This window comes from Sciurus vulgaris, assembly GCF_902686455.1.
Source record: "Sciurus vulgaris genome assembly, chromosome: 15".
NCBI lineage: Eukaryota > Metazoa > Chordata > Mammalia > Rodentia > Sciuridae > Sciurus > Sciurus vulgaris.
In genome coordinates, this window is record NC_136476.1 from 57,790,366 (window position 1) to 57,808,162 (window position 17,797).

Sequence of the window (17,797 nt, forward strand, 5' to 3'; positions counted from 1 at the left end):
CCAGATGCCTCGCCAACTCACCTGCCAGGACTAGCCTGGTTAGATCCTGAGCCATCAGCACAGAACTGTGGATGTCACTGTAGGCACTGCCATCACTACAGCTCGGGAACCCTGCTAAAATGCTGACACAGCCACCACTGAAGGTTAGATGCCATGGCCACCACCACCACCAGGAGAAATTCTGAACTGCCCTGCTTCTTATTCCCTGAGGATTCAGATGCTCTGGCAAGAGAATTTGAGCAAGCCTCAACAAAAGCTGCAGGGGAGAGCAGATGCCTGACCTCTTTGCCACTCTGATGGGGTAGGCTCTGATTCTCCCCCAATCTCACACAAGATCCCTCCTACTTAGAAAGCAAATGTGGATGCCAGAGGGTGACAACAAGAAGATATTTATTCACTACAAAATTGTGATCTGAGAAAAGGATCTGGAGCTAGATGAGATCTGGCCTCCAGCTGAGAGGGCCTCTCAAATTTCAGAAGGGGAACTATCTCTCCAGGTTGACCCTGTTTAGTAAGTGGGCACATTCCTGGAAAAGTTAACCTAAACTGAATCAGCATTATATAAGGACATTACCACACATCATAAACTGGCAATTAAATGTAATTAAAGTTTCCTTCCCTTCTGATTCCCTGAAGGGATGACATGTCTAGGGCCATAATTTCTTACCACACTTTTCAAGACGTTTGTTGATTACTTTCTCCCAGGCTGTACTTCCTCCCAGGCTGCAGCGATGCGTCTGATGTCTTTTCAAAAAAATGGCAATGATAGTTACACTTACTGAGCACTTACTAAGCATGGAGAGCTGTACTATGGGTTTTACATGTACTAATTATTTTATTCTCATAATAACTCTGAGGTAGAAACTGTGAAGACACTCATTTCATGGATGATAGAAGTGAGACAGAGGTTGCTTAACTTGCCCAAAACACTCAACAAGTAAGCAGCACTGCCAAGACTGGAACCAGGCAGTCTGGCGTTAGTACCGGTCCTCTTCACCACCTCCCTTTTGAAAGGATTTCTGGCAAGTCCTAATGGACTGTAAGGTTTTATCACTTCCTTAATCAGATCACCTACCACAGAAAATTCATGTGTTACATATCCTGCATAACACATTTCTGGCTCCTCCAGCACTGTCATCTGCACACCATTATCAGAATCTGACAAGTTCTGGGCTGACTGTGAGCCTTTGATGGATCTCAATCTGCTGCACTTGCTGATGGATCATGAGGAAAGGTCTTTATTACTCCAGTCCTCAGTACTGTAATAAATGTAGATGCATATGTATGTTACTATAAAAATATTTCTGAGATATCACTATTTCAAATCAACACTGTTTGGGGCAGCCCTAAATAAGGTGTGCCAGTATATTATTTGTAACATATTATGTGGTAGCAACATATTTATATTTAAGCCAGTTGTTTATTGAACTGCATTCAATAATATGTAATTGGTTTCAGTTAACTAACATATTTGATGACCTTTCTTTTCCATCTTGCAATTTATTTTTCCAATATTTTACTATGAAAATTTTCAAACAGAGAAGAGGTGAGAGAACTCTACAGTGAACATTCATACACCTACCAACTGGAATTTACACTTAACCATATTATAATATTTGCTTCATCACATCTATAAATTTGTACATCTTTCTCTTCATTCATGAATCCATCTTATTTTTAATGCATTTCAAAGTAATTTGTTATATCAGAACACCTTTCCTTTAAATATTTTGGCATGCATATTATTAATTAGAGCTTAACATTTATTTTTAGTTCCTTTTTAAGACAAAATGTATGCTTGGTAAAATACAAAAAAAAAAAAAAACTTAGTTGCAATAGTTGATGAGTCTGACAAATGCATACCTGTATAACTCAACCTATATCAAGTTATGGAACATGATTATAGTTCCAGAAATTTCCCTCATGTTCTCTTCCAGTTGATCCCAACCCACACTCATCAGAGACAACCACTGTTCTGCTTTTTTTTTCCATTATTTTTTAACCACAGATCAGTTTTTCATGTTCTAGAACTTAATATAAATGGAATCATCAAATATTTGCTTTTGTTTAATTTTTTCATTCAGCATATTTTGGGAGCTTAGGATTTTTTTCAAATTTTTTTCATGCTGTTGCATAGATAAGTAGTTTATTGTTTTTATTGCTGAGTAACTCTCATTGTTTTAACAGATCGCAACTTGTTTTCCCATTCTCTTATATATGGAAACCTGGGCTATTTCCAGTCTTTATTTATTATAAATAAATCTATAATGAATATCCTTGTACCAGTGTTTTTGTGGACATAGATTTCATTTCTCTTAAGTAAACACCTATGAGTGGCATTGCTGGACAATAAGGAAGTTGTATATCTAACTAGTTAAGAACTTCCACACCATTTTCCAAAACAGCTAAATCATTTTACACCAGGCACAGTGATTCATACCTGGAACTGTGTGATGGCTCACATCAGCAACTCAGGAGGTTGAGGCAGGAATATCACAAGTTCAAGGTTAGCATCTACAACTTTTGACCCTGCTCAAAAATAAAAAATAAAAAAAGACTGTGGATGTAACTCAGTCAGTCATACAGTGACCCTGGGTTCAATCCCCAGTTCCAAAAAAATAAATACATTTTTAATATACCCACCAACAATGTTCCAGTTGCTCCACATCCTGTCCAACATTTGGTGATACTAGACATTTTAATTTTATCCATTCTCTTGGGCATTAATATTATTTACTGTGGTTTTAAACTGCATTTCCCAAATGACTGTTGCTGTTGAGCACATTTTCATGTCCATATTATTGGCCATTTGTGTATCTTCCTTTGTGAAGTGTCTGTTCAAGTCTTTGGTTCATTTTTATTAGGTTATTTTTATTATTTATTTTTTTACCATGATGCTTTTTATAAACTCTAAAGAAAAAAAGAAAATCTCCTTCAAGTCCCTAAAGCAAAATACATGAACTGAGCTTCTTCCCCAAGGCACATTTGTAGTCATATCAGAACGTAGGTTAGTAAAAAAAATTAATTTCCTACTGAAAAAACTCAAACCCAAATCTCTCAAAGTGGAATGGTTGGGAATCCTTAGGTTGCATGATAACAGAATTTCAGTTTGAATTAAATTAGGAATAAAGATGTATTGCTTTGAGTGGTGAAAGAAGGGCAATTTACAACTGTCCCCAAAAACAGAGCAGCCTTTGAGCAGCCTCAAAAAGGGACTTCAATACAAGCAACTTCACAACCAAAAATCTGAATCCCACAAGGACTTCCCATCTCCTCTTTGCTTTTCTCTGCAAGTTTTTTTTTTTTTTTTTAAACTAGCTACAAACATACAATGAGGAATCGATGGCCAGGAGCTACCATATACCACCAGAGAAGAATATGCCTTTCTTTCCCTCATTTCTAGTTCAAAAATCAAAGCAATAAGTTCTGACCACCTGTCAGTCATCAACTGGGGTCAGGTTCTAGGTTCATAGGAAGAGGGCAGCTCACATTCAAACCAAACGGGCAGCATTCTAGAAGGAGCATTTCCCAGAAAGGGTAGAAAAAGAGTGAAACCCTTGAGGCAGACAAAATAATAGAGATTCGATATAAATATTGCCAGAACCCCAAAATGACTCATGCAGGTAAAGGCAAAAGAGGCTGAAAGGTAGAGAAGTTTCGAGCAAAGTTTCATGTGGGATGAAACTATTTGCATGGAGGCATACCTCTCTCTGTTGCCTTCTTTAGATAAGATGTTTGTAAAAGATAAGTAATACTAGTCCAGAAATGTTCCAGCTCCTTACTCCCCATACCTAACAAAGACACTCAATACACTACAAAAGAAATCCTAATGCTCTTAATCCAACCTTCTGCAGTCCATTTCTCGGTTATTTCTCCACAACAAACATGCCAAAATACCACATACTTTTCAGATGGGTTGCATTTATTCTTCAATAATATCCATATATCATAAATTATTTGAAGGAAACAATGCAGAAATAGTTGAATCAAACTGTCCTTTGGCTAAAGTAATCTACCCTACTCTAAGTATCTAAGTTATATTTTTATCCCAAATAGATGTATTCATTTGCTGAAGCCAAAAATGGTTTAATATTTAATATTACTTTAAAATGCAATCTTTCTATTGTATTGAACATCTTCCATAAGTGTTTGTTAAATAAGTAATTCAGGATCCATGAAAGCAGAAATAGATGAAAACTTACCTCTTCCTTTAGAAAGGAAGACAAAAAAAAAAAAAAAAAAAACAACCTTGTGAGTTCATTAAGGGACAAGGAGAGTCAAGAAACTAGATAAGATCTGACTTGGTGGTGCAGACCTGCAATAGCAGTGGCTCAGGAGGCTGAGGCAGGAGGATCTCAAGTTCAAAGCCAGCCTCAGCAAAAGTGAGGCACTAAGCAACTCAGTGAGCCCTTTTCTGTAAATAAAATACAAAATAGGGCTGGGGGTGTGGTTCAGTGGTCAAGTGCCCCTGAGTTCAATCCCCATTCCCCTCCCCCAAACAAAGAAAAAAAAAGGAAAAGAAAAAAGAAACTAGATAAGACTGTGCAGAAAAGAAGCGTGAACCAACATGAGAAGGCTGACGGAGAGTACAAATGCAGAGAGGGTCTTGAGAGGTGCAGTAAGAAGAGCAGGCAGGGGTCAAATCATGATAGGTTTTCTAGGCCATGCCTACCAATTAGATCTTCATTTTGAAAATGATGAGGTTTCTAAAGATTTTTAAATTGGAAGGGGATGAGGAGGAGGAAAAACTAAACATATTTGTAGTTTCCACATTTTGTAAAAATCATGCTGAAAGCATTAACGAATGAATTGAAATGATCTAAGCCAGAAGTTTATAAAAGGATAGTTTGTTGAATGAAAATTATTAACAATATATACATATATACATATGGATCTATATACGTATTTACACACACATAATAGAAAGTATACTGGATTCACTTGGGGCTGGGTAACCTCCTTCAATGCAGCATCCCCCTCAAAGGATCATGAGTGGAAATCCTCTTCCTTCAGCTGAAGTAGGTAGTAGGTATAGGAACCGCTGAGGGTATTTTCCACACAGAAATTCTCTTGACGTCCATGTGCTAACCAGAGTATTTTATACTTGAGCTTGGGTAGCTGAAGAGGATACTGAATGCCCTTGTGAATGGCCTGCAGTTTTCCCAAGTCATGAAAGCCTCCGAGATGAGAGAATGCAGTTGCTCAGGGGCATAGCAAGGCTGCAAACAGCCACTGCTGTGGGACTCTGTGCACTGCAAGAGCAGCAAGTTTGACCTGAGATCCTACCACAAAAAAAGAGGTGAACTATCCTGTGAGCTTGAGTCACAGAATCACATAGTTGTAACACGTGGGCATGAACATACAGCCAACCACCCTTTTACAGTAGGCATGATATAGACCAATCTCTGGAGAGTAAAATGAGTCTCACTCTTGAGTTCTCAAATAGTACACATTTTTCAGTTAACCTAGAGATTCCTCAGGAAGCATCTGTAAAAACTATCAAAGTAGGGACTTATAGGACAGCAAGTCAGAGAAGGATATCATGTCACCCCAAAAGACCATGATTCCTCAGTCTCAGCTTTCATCAAGATGTTATTGGTTGGGTGTTGGAAGATGGCCAAGGAGTGCATGTGTCAAACTATCCCATGATATACTCAGAGTTGTCAAAATATACCTGGAAGGATATTGTCTACTAGCCAATAGTTGTAATTACTAGCCAATAGTTACAACTGCCCTGGCTACCAGATTTATGGACTTATGCCCTACATTCAGGAAAATATGATAATGGTGATATAATAGCCCATTCATTGAGTAAGTATCATGTGCCAGGTCCTGTGCTAAGAACTGTGCATGTATTGGTTCATTTCATTCTCACAACAGCCCTGTGGTAGATAAACAAGACGAGATCAACCTCTATAGGGTCACATGATCAGAAAGTGGTAGAGTCCAAAATCAAAGTCAGATCCTATTAGCTCCAATGCCTGTGCTCTTCACTCTTATATGCCTGTTCTAATAAGAGTCAGTCGGTGTTGTGCACAAAGGGCATGCTGCAGGATCAGTTGTCTTGCTAGAAATGGGAAACAGCATGCTTTTTCTTATAAAAGAGAACCAAGTTGGCCACTTCAGGAGTTGATAAAGCGTAAGTGTTGTCACAGGTGTAGAAGGACTCCACGTGTGCATTGATAAGAAGGATCAGCCTTGGTTGTGGGGCAGGAGAAATACCAGGTTCCAGCTCTGTCACACCCCATCCTGGTGATGGGCATAGAAAGTGGGGGCAAAGGCAGACCTTCTGCCTTCCCATTTGAGAATTCTTACCTGTATGTGGTGGAGATGCTCAGAATTCAGGATGGCACACAGCCAGGAAACAAGAACATGGTGCCAGAGAAAAATGAGGGTGTGAGGTAGACTTAGTGGGAAGCAAAATTAGCTTGAGCACCCAGTGAAAAGTGGACACTCTTGACTTAGCTTTCAGATACAGCATAATGGGGGCCATTCTTTTCAGAATGTGGCTTCACAAGGGCTTCAGTCAGTCTTTTTCACTGCTAAAAGAACCCCACCAGGACAACTGTAGAGGAAGAAAGGTTTATTTTGGGGCTCATGGTTTCAGAGGTCTTAGTCCATAGACAGCAGGCTTCATTCCTTGGGGCTCGAGGTGAGGCAGGACATCATGGTGGAAGAGTGTGGCTGAGGGAAGCAGATCACATGATGATCAGAAAAGAGAGGGGGGGGAGAGAGACCACTCTCCAAATAAAAAATATAGACCCCCCATTAGCCACGCCCCCAATGAACCACTTCCTCCCACCGCACCCCACCTCCAGTTACCTCTCAGTTAATCCCACTAGGGATTAATTTGCTGATTAAGTTAAGGCTATAGTCCAATCATTTCTCCTCCAAACCTTCTTGCATTGTCTCACACATGATTTGGGGGGTGGGGGGGACACCTCACATCCAAAACCCTAACAATAAGTAAGGACATCTGTGGACAAGGCCCAGGCTTTCAAGTCACATAGGAAGCCTGGCCTACCGAATCCAGGCTTCATCATACAAAATGTCCCAGTACCTCACCAAGGAATCCAGGTTCCTTAGTTAGGAATCCCTCTGAAATGTAGAACAGCCCTTCTTAAACTGAGACCCGAGAGGGAGCAAGGGTGAGGCCACTGCCCCAGGAGGAGCCATGAATCTGTACTGTCAGCTGCAGGGAACGTACATGCGCTCATGCGCGTGCGCACACACCAGGAGGGATAGGTACCTTCCTAACATTGCCTCTGCTCCGAGGACTAGGTCTTCCAGTTCAGGAACGTGTTAAAGGTTCAGCACCAGTTCAGTGTGAAGGGCTCTCTTGAGCCTCGAGGCCTCTTGGAATTCAGCCGAAAAACCTGAGTCATTCCTTTCCATCTCCTGGGCAAGAGGCCAAAACATCATTGACCCCACCTCGTGCTGAAGCCTGGGATACCACTGATGGCGTTCTCATCTGCCGTCATGGCAAGATGAACAGCAACCAACAATGACAGCGTGCTCTGAAAACACAACATGTCTAAGGGCACTTTCATCTTTGCTTCTGGACTCACTTTCTGTTTAGTTTCAGCAACAGAAGAGGAGGCTGGGAGGAGGAAGAGAAAAAGGAAGAAAAAAAGAAAGGTCTAGAGACTTGTCTAGACAGGACTAATAATAATATTCTGTCTATTACTGTGACAGTTGTCCTGTCTGTGGCTACAAAAACTTCATGTGGAAATGACACAGAAGAGTTGTGATCACTGTCCTTGGCCCCTGATGATCACTACTGAAACTCAAGATAAAGTTATTATTTGATCCTGCCCACAATGACAAATGGGCATCTCTCTTCACTACCTCCTCTAAGGGAATTCAACCTTTCTTGGAGCTCTGTTGAAAAATGAGTTCTCAGAAATTCAAAGCTTCATCTTTAAGAAGATTTATAGAAATTTAAGGAACTAAGTCTTGAGATCTGGGAATAAATTAAATACTTTTTAAAATGCTTTAAATAATTTTCTCATTCCATTACTAGAAATGATTGATTACTTCTGAATGTGTAATACTGTTCCAGATTATCTTCCACAACTGTAACTTTCACAGCGAAAACTAGACTTTCATTATAGAATGGGCATGGTGACAACTGAGTTTCTTTTAGATAATAAGTCAATTGGCAGATATATTGTATAAATCAGGCATTTAAATATTTATATGCACTCATAATTGTTTAAACATTTGACAAAATAGTCTTGCCCAGAACACACATTATAATTTAGAAAATATTCCTGAATCACTTCTTGTGACTCACTGACCAACCGTCATGTTTGTTCAACATCCAGAGGCATTGATCTTTTGTTTGGGGTCAATTTCATATTTTCCAAATTTAGTCAGATTTAACCAATTCCCTTAATTAACTTTATAACAAATTGTCTTGTCTATTTTCATTCAGGGAAGCAAGAGTTAGGACTCCAACAAACTTATGAATAAGTTGCTTAACTGCTCTGAAATTAAATCTTCATTAGTAAAATAGCATGGGGACAGGGAGAACGCTAAAATTCTGAGTGCCACTAGAATTTGAAATTGTTTTCATTTTCTTGGATCATCTTTCAACTTCCATCCCCCTGTGTCTCTTCATTACCATGCAAAAACCCCTCTTGTTCACCTCTTACGAACTCCCTGTTCCATTCCTTCTAGTGGCCTTTCAAAACTTTCTCTTCCTCTGGGTTCCTAAAATCCCCAGTCACAAGACTCTCCTTCTGGTGTGCTACCTTTCTGAGAAAATAGAAGCTATCTGAGATACTTCCTTTCTTGGCCCCTCTGAATTCCTCTGTACTGTGTATTGTTTTACTCCTCTCAGTCCTGAGCTCCAGAATGAAATGTCTCTCCTCTGACAAAGTTATCTCCTTCACCTTCACTCTTGATTAAAAACACTCCCACCTCCTTACTTCCTTGCTCATTCATCTCTCTTTCAAGGGAATCCTTGATCCCTCCTGACCAGTTGTCTCTTTTTCTGCCTTCTCAGGTAGAACCAGTCTTTAAAACTAATAAACTGAATCATTTTCTTGACCTTGCCTTGCCATCTATCCTTCCTCCTTTCCTTCACTTGTCATCCCTTTGACACCCAAATATAAGAGTGGTCTTCATTTCTGCGTTTCTTCACTAGCCCTTTATTCATAAATTCCCTCTTTAGGATCATGAGTGACCTCCTACACACCAATCCAACTGCATTCTCTTAAGCTTCCCACAGCACTTAAAATTACTGGTGGCTTTGTGCTTCCACCCTTCCTTTGCTCTTCTCAGCCCGGTACAAACCTGTTTCTCCTGACAATGTCCTGGCATGCCTCCTCTGGTTCTTCTTTCCTTCTGCACTGTGACACAGATGTTTCCATGGTTTCACTCTAGGTCCTCTTCATACCTCCTCACTCTCTCCTTTGAAGCTTCTGTTCTCCGAGCCTGTATCGCCAACCAGATCTCCAGTCCAAAAACTCCCTCCCAAGCTCCACAGAACATCTCCACTGACGGACAACTTACCCATTAAACTAGGAGTTCCTAAAGGCACAAGTCATCTGTTACCCATTTTCATGCCTCAACTCCTCACCACCATCCAGGGCCAGGAACAGGGTAGTAGGGACTCAATAAATTTATTTCAACAGTATTTTCCACCATTGCCTGAAACCCACTGGACTCAAAACTAAACAGCCTTCTGGCCTCCACAATCCAAAACAATCCAGGCTCCTAACTTCCCTGTTTCTCTTACTGCTATTACCAACTTGCAATCCCCAAAACTTAAAAATCTCAGCTCCAACTTTGACTCATTCTTTTCCTCGTCCCCTAAACCCAGTAACTGATCACGTGTTGTTGATTCTACCTTTGTTATATGTTTTACATCTATTTAGTCACTTACCCTCCTTCTGTCATATCTTCAGTCTAAAGCTTTAATTATCTCCCACATATTTTATGGTAATAACTTCCCAAATCAGCTTCTTTACCTCTCCTACATACTACTACTAGATGAATCTTCACTTAATATGCTTATGATATATATGCCACATCTCAAAAATTATTGATGTTCATCCATTGCCTAGCAAATGACATGCATCTTGCCCTGGTATTCAAGTTCTTTATAATATGCTTGGAAGGACTAGGATCTACCCAAGTTAAAAAAAAAAAATGGAAAGGATACTCATTGATCAACTGACAGCTGTCTGAAAACAAGAACACTCTAAAACTCAGCGCCCACCATGTCAGCATTGCTGCTTCTGTCCTTTTCCTTCCCTTCCCTCTACTGCCCTGCTTCCTCTGGTCATTCAGTTCCATTCCCTCAGTTTCAGCTGGCATACACTAGCCACTCCCAATACCTTCTAAACCTTGGGCACTTATGCATTGCTCTCAGTTTCTGAACCCACTGCTCATTGGCTCAGTCTCATGATTTTCCAATACCAAATTCTAATGAGTTCAAAACGCTCAGTCTATCTTTTCATGGGGATCACAGAAATAACCCAGAACAGTCCATGGATTGTCTGCACTGGCATTAGATGCCCATCTTATTCCAGTCAGCTATGATTCAGTCACATGGTAGGTGGGTAGAACCACAGATCAGGAAATAGACTGTAGAAGCAAAGATATGAGCAAAAGATTCTTTTAGAAGAAGGTGGAAAAAGCATGCAAAGTTCAACATTTCTAAAGCCGGTCAGCACATGTGGTATATATGTATTGAAATACACTGTGCATTATAATATATATATTATATATAATTATTAAGTGTTCATTTAAAAATTTTTGAATGTTTAAAGAGAAAGAAATGTTAACTACTCTGATTTGGTCATTCCACACTGTATGCATGTATCAAATTATCACACTGCACCCTATAAAGGTATACAATTAGAATAATAATAATAAATGAAAAGAACTTGAATCCCTAAGACCTAACCTTTTCCTGCCTCTTCTATGTACACACCACAATCCTGTCAAAGCAAAATTGCAGTCTCACAAGCCCATTTCACAATTATTCTAGGCCTCTGCTCAGATTTGGAATAATCTCTACCACCATCTGACTACCTCAAAATCTACTATTCAAAGGACATGAGTGAACACAAAATAATTCACAAAATGGTCAATGCACAAGAAAATAAAAACTATGAAAAAATTACGTCAGCACAATCAAAGAAAGCAAGCTATAAAAAGGGGCCATTTTGTCAATTAAATTAGCATGTACATTATCATGACAGCTTTGTGTCTTCCTATAAAATATACCAAAACTAAATGCATTTATTTCATGTCAAAATTCTGCAAAGGTGTGCAAATAAAAAGAAGAGAAGCACTCTCAATATTAAAATTTTTAAAATAACAGCACCACACCAAGTAGTGTTGAGAATACAATAGTTTTTGGTCTTATAAATGGCTGGTGATAGTGTAAAATAATAGGACCCTTGTAGAAAGCAATCTACCAAAGTGATTCATTCTGGAAAATATAGGAAAATCCAATCAGAAAAACAAAATTACTTCTCAATATGATCATCTTAGAGAAAACAACTTTCAACATTTTGGTACATAATCTTCCATTCCCATTTAGTATATACATTTTTACCTTTTTTTAAATTAAATTTGAGCAGACTAAGTGTACCATTAGTGGTTTTATAACCTTCTTTTAGCTCTCTATATCACGAACTTTTGCCTATACTAGCAACAGTCTTCACAAATATTCTTTTTAATGGTGTATCATATAAATAAATAATAGATTTTTTTTAACAGGGTTTCAGGTTGGCCTTGAATTCCTGGGCTCAAGCAGTCCTCCTTCCTCAGTTCCCTGCAAAGCAACAGGAATGACAGGCACTTGCCATCATACACCCCTATTATTTTTAACACTAATAACAACACCAAAAATCTCTTAAAGCCAGACTTCAGATTTTGTCTAGAGTTTCATAATTACTGGTGGGTTGTAGTGAACATCCATGTATGTAAATCTTTGGTGCACACCTCTGATTATTATCTTAAAATGAAATCCCAGAGATACACTTGATAAAGCAAAGAACACAACCATGGAAAAGAGCCGTTTAAAGAATTTCTAAATGTTGATTGAACCCATACTGTGACATTCCCTATGTTAGAATAGGGAGGGAGAGAAGAAAGAAAGGAATGGATAGTGAAGAAAACTAAAGATCCGTTATCCATGGCAGGAAGTCACTGGCACATGAAATGAAAATATTTTAAAGTAAGTATAAGACTGACATTTTAAAATTGAGGGATTAAACAGCTGAGAAAGTGGAAGAGTAATCAGGAATCAGGTATGGGAAAAGGTGGTCCAGGACACTGCTGTATTCTGTGTAAGTCCTGCTCTGTTTGACTCTTTTAGCCATGCATCTATATTGGTTTGATAAAGATATGAACCAAATTTTTAAAAAAAGCAGCTTAATTCAGATACACAATTGTAGTGAAATATAGCAGATACACAATTTGGCTTAGAGCCCACAATTCTCATAATTGGATAGAAAAGTTCCTCCCTTGTATATATCATTGTCTACAAAGAACCTAAATTAATGATCTTGTGGAGATTTCACTGAGGATCCTCTGTAAACAAAGCACATGACTAGATGCTGCGGAATATACTAAGAAATTCTCTATCCTTTTATTTTCTCCAGAGAGAACACAATTATTGTCAATAGCAGAAATATTCCCTCCACATGACTCAGCTATGGGATGTTAGAAAACTGCCTATGCAAAAAGAAAAAGAAAAAAAAAAAACCTTCAGGTTCTCGCTGAAGAATTGATAAAAATAGAGAAATGTTAAGATTCCAATTCCGCCAGTAACATTTGAGAGCAGAAATTTTTTTCTTCAGGAAAAAAATCTTTTATTTTTCCACAGTCTAGGCGACACTCCATAGGCAGTCCTCCGCAAAATAGATGTCAGAAAGTTAGAAAAATCAAAGGGAGACAAACAGTACGGAAAAGGAGGTAATGGAGGCCATGATTCTCAAGCAACCTCCTCAGAGAAGTCTACATTTGTCCTGGGTAGATGTTCAGTTCTTTTTAGCTCACTTCACTGTGGGGACAGAAAAGGCCAAAAGCAGGAATGTTGTCAAACCTCAGACTACAGTGCTTTCAGCAGAAATCATTCTTGTGGCAACACTCCCAAATTATCCTCCCTCTTAATCCAACCAGCTTGCAGGGCTCTCATATGGGCATAATGAACCAAGTGCATTTCCAGCACCAACAATGGTCCCATCTCCCTCCTTCATGTCATCTCCAGATAGCGCACAGAAAAGGAGCTTTCGAGCCAGACTTGGCCTTGTTCTTCGGCTCTCTTCCCTCTCTCCACTGCACATTTCTCCTTTGCTCTCCTCCTCTCACTTTCCACTTCCTCCTTTCCTCAAACCTCATTTCTGTGTTCGCTTTCTCTCTCTCTCCCCCACCACCCACTCATCCACGTCAAAGAACTGAGGTGAGGAAGATTTCTTGTTCTTCCTCTGCTTCCCTACTGGAGAAGAGCCATGCGTTTTGCCCTTGGCTGATAGAAGTCTGGTAAAGCCAGACTCACAAAAGCCAGCTAACATTTTAAATATAAGTCAGACTAAATTATTTCCAAGTTTACCAGAGAACAGCACAATTTTCTCTTTGCACTTGAGTAACTACTATTTTGATTTTCAGTTGTAAACTAAATGTGGAATTATGCTCTCCAAGTCTACATTTATTTACTTATGATCCCTTTAAAATGGTGTGTCTAATGACCTTTATGTAACTTTATATCTGTTTATATGGTACTTCCTTCCCCAGGCTTTATCAAAATCAGTCTCTCTCTCTCTCTCTCTCTCCATCCCTCCCTCTCTCCTCATTCTCACTCCCTCCCTCCCAAAGAGTAGGTCTTTGAAAGGCAAGGGTGAATGTTCCCTATTCTCATCCAAGAACTGTGCACTGATCAACATGAGTCTGTGCTCATGAGTAAACTTATAATGTTCATTCGGTGGGGAGGGGCAGCTACATTCAAATGTCATATCATGAAAGTTCGTGATCATGTCCTCACGGACCCTTGAACTCTAAAATATGTGGCTTAGAATCCCAACGAGCCTGACTTTTGGAATGAACATTCCATCTTTCCATCAGAACAGAGCTATTACAAGAGGACCCTGAAAGGAGAGGATGAGATTAGGCTATCTGATGAATACATCAACTAAGAAATGGGAGAGGATGCCAGAAATAATTGGCCAAAAAGTAATATGGCAAGTATTTAGATTATTCAAGTAAGTCTTTACAGACTATCTAAATTTCAAAAAAAAAAATTGTGTTCAAAATTATGCTTAAAGCATAATAAATCCCAAAATACCAGCATAAAGCAGTCATATATAAATTAGGATAGCACCCGCACGTCCAGGACTAAGGCAAAGCTCATCGCCAATATTTGTTGGTGAATAGACAAACTGATGAATAGAATTACAAATAAATTTAGGATTAGAAAGTTCTGTCTTCTACTAGGCAGTTTTTCTAATTTCTCCTTCACAGTGTCATGGGCTAACAAATTCAAAATTGATGAAAAACTGTAACAGGCCCACTGTATGTTAAGCGTTGTGAGAGGGAATTTAGGGCACTTCTGTGCCCTACATGATGAACAAATTATCAAAATTCTAAATAAAGACAAGATAAGTATTGCCTTAGGCTCCAATATGGCTTGGCAAGGTACCATGACGGAGTCTATCTTTATTTAAAATTTCAACATTTTCTTCATCATGGATTTTCTTTGCATTAATACTATTTGAATATTGTATTAAAATGTTATTTAACCTTGATTGCTAAGTTTTTGCAGTGCCTCTTTAAATTTCATATTCGAGGTGGGACAATTAATTTTATGTGTCAACTTGACCTGGCCACAGGATGTCCAGATTAATCTTTCTGTGTATGTCTGAGATGTGTTTCTAGAAGAGATGGGCATTTGAGTCAGTAGACTGAGTAAAGCATATTGCCCTCCTCCATGTGGGTGAACTTCATCCAATTCATTAAAGGCTTGAACAGAACCAAAGGCTAGCTAAGTGAGGATTCCTTCTGCCTGACTATCTAAAGCTGGGAGGTTGGTGTTCTCCTGCCTTTGTTCAAATTTGAACTCATACTAAAATTTTTACCATCAGTTCTTCTGCTCCTCAGATCTTCAGATCCAGACTAGAACTACACTTTTGGCTCACCTGGGTCTCCAGCTTGTGACTACAGATCTTGGAACTTCTCAACCTCTGTAATCGCGTGAGCCAATTCCTGTAAATAGTAAATTACTTTATTAATTAAATCTTGGTTCTGTTCTCTGGAGAGCCATACTATATGAGGCAATCGACTCACTTTTCTCATCTGAGTCCTGGTCCTGCTCAGGGTTTATAATCTACACCAGGGTTTGGAAAAATTCTGAAAAGAGCAATAGTAAATATTTTAGGTTTTGTGACCCTGTGGGCTTTATTGCAATTATTCACCTCTACCATTATAGCTCTAAGATGCCATAGACAATACTCAAATGAATCAGTGTGGCTGTGTTCCAGTAAAATGTATTTACAAAAACAACTTATAGGCCAGATTTGGCCCACAGGCTGTAGTTTGTCAAACCACTAATCTACAGTAAATCCTCAAGTAGTTATCAGTGCTACAGAGTTAAGTAATTCTTGTCAAAAATGTGTCTCTAAATAGCTAATGTTTATCATTTCAGAATCAATGCCTGTGATTTAACCAGTTTTGATCAAAATTTTCCTAAAATGAACTAAATTTATAACTTCCTCCTTTTAAAACTTTAATGTGGAAAAATTATAAAAGAAAATTTAAAATACCTACAATCACCCTCTTCATCCATAACCACTATTAAAATTTTGATGAACTGTCTTCAAATCTTTTAGGCATCATTTTACAAAAATAAGGGGATTCAGATAGGCCACATCTTTTCTGTAGTAATAAATTAACCCCCACATCCCTGTGTCCTGACTCAATAAGGTTTATTTCTCATTCATGCTTACCTATCCATCACAAGTTAGCAAGGCTTAGTTCATTAAGACCCAGGCTGGTGGAGACCCCACCACTTCTTGATGCATCTGGAACATGTGGCCTCTTAAGAAACAAAGCATAGCTTAAGGGCCTCACACCAGCTCTTCTGTCCCTCTGTCCAGAATTACACACATAATTTTCATCACAGCCCTTGGTCTGGAACTAGTGACATAACTCCAGGCATGGCGAGGGAGTTGGAAAATGTCAAGGAGCTAAAACAGAATGTTTGGTGAGCACCCTCTTTGCCACATTAAAAATCACAATACGTATAAAATTGGATTTTTCTCTCTCTGCCTTTAAAATTATATCACAAGCTTTTCTCCCACATTATTAAATCTCTTCAAAGGCATATAGATATAACCCTCTGCTATATTGAATCATTGTTTCACTATAATAAATATTGCTATATGCCAGGCATTTTCCTAAATATCTTACACACAAGTTCTTATTGAATTCTTATAACTAGTCTATGAGGAAGATACAATAGTACACACATTTTACGGTGTGGAAAATAGAGGCCTGTGAGCTGGAGTAACTTTTCCAAGGTTGCACAGGTAGTAAATGGCAGATGAGGACTGTAGGACGTAAAGCCCTTCCTCCTAACTGATGTGAATGTGAATGAAAGCGCTGTAGTCGAGGCGTGAAGCACATGTCTGCTGCAGTGGACTGTTGACAACAAAGTATATCATCACAAGATTAAAAAAGGATACATCAGACCATCAGGATCCAGTGTTACCTGTAACTTGTGGACAGCAGAAACCATGAAAGTTGAAAAGCAAAACCCTGCTGAAGGCTGACCAAATTTTCCAATCTTGGGGCTAGGGGCATAGCTCAGTGGTAGAGTGCGTGCTGAGCACACTCGAGGTCCTGAGGTTGATCCCCAGCAATGACAACAACAACAAAAATCCAATCCTTCCTCTTCTGTATCTGCGAAATGTTTAGAAAGATGACTAGACTCTTTGAACTCATTAAGGTCCCTGGATTCTTGGACCATTATGGAAGGAGGGTAAACCCTCAAGGTAATCAACTCCTGCTTCTCTGGAAATCCGAAGGTCAGCCAGTTTTCCACTAGAAATAAATAAATAAAGAGTATACAAAAGAATTTGTTTTAAAAGATCTAAACATCCAGTTGACTTAATTTGTGTTCTCTAACTGAAGCAAGGATTGGTGTGATTTCTGTGGTACCTTCTTTAGTATTTTTTATATATTCATATCTTGTCACAATCATTCTACAAATTGTAGGACTCACTTGTATCATCACATATCTTAAAATTCTTACTGAACTAAAACATTTACATTTTGAAGCATTAGTAATGCAGTCATTTAAATATTACCACTACGATCATGTTTTAAGGTAACAGATCAAACCACATAACAAACTTAGGCATGCCAAGTTTCGTTTTAATGAGTTCATTCTCACAGTTTATCATGGAGCAGATAGATGAGAAATTTCCAATGGTCAAATTTTGATTGCTTACAAGATTTATTAGTTTCCTAGGGCTGCCATAACAAATTATCATAAGCCTGGGTGGCTTTAAATAATAGAAATGGATTGTCCCACAGTTCTTGAGGCTAGAAGTTCAGAATCAAGGTGTCAACAGCACCTTGCTCTTTGTGAGGATGCCAGGAGACAGCCCTTCCTTGCCCCTTCCCAGCTTCTAGCATTTGCCAGCAGTCTCTGGCATTCCTTGGCTTACTGACCCATCACCCAGTCTGCCTCCACCATCACATAGCATTCTCCTTGCGCCTGTGTCCAAATTTACCTCTTCTTATGAGGAAACCAGGGCCCACCCTTATCTAATAAGAC

At 39.0% G+C, this 17,797-nt stretch overlaps 1 long non-coding RNA gene across 1 annotated transcript in view; it reads right to left on the minus strand.

Moving 5' to 3' along the window:
• The window catches only part of LOC306645014, a 109,045-nt gene extending 93,369 nt beyond the window's left edge, over positions 1–15,676 (minus strand). Inside the window, exon 1 of the long non-coding RNA XR_013759501.1 lies at positions 15,156–15,676. This is a non-coding gene — a long non-coding RNA (uncharacterized lncRNA). The remainder of the gene's footprint in view (positions 1–15,155) is intronic.
• Between the last annotated feature and the right edge of the window lie 2,121 nt (positions 15,677–17,797).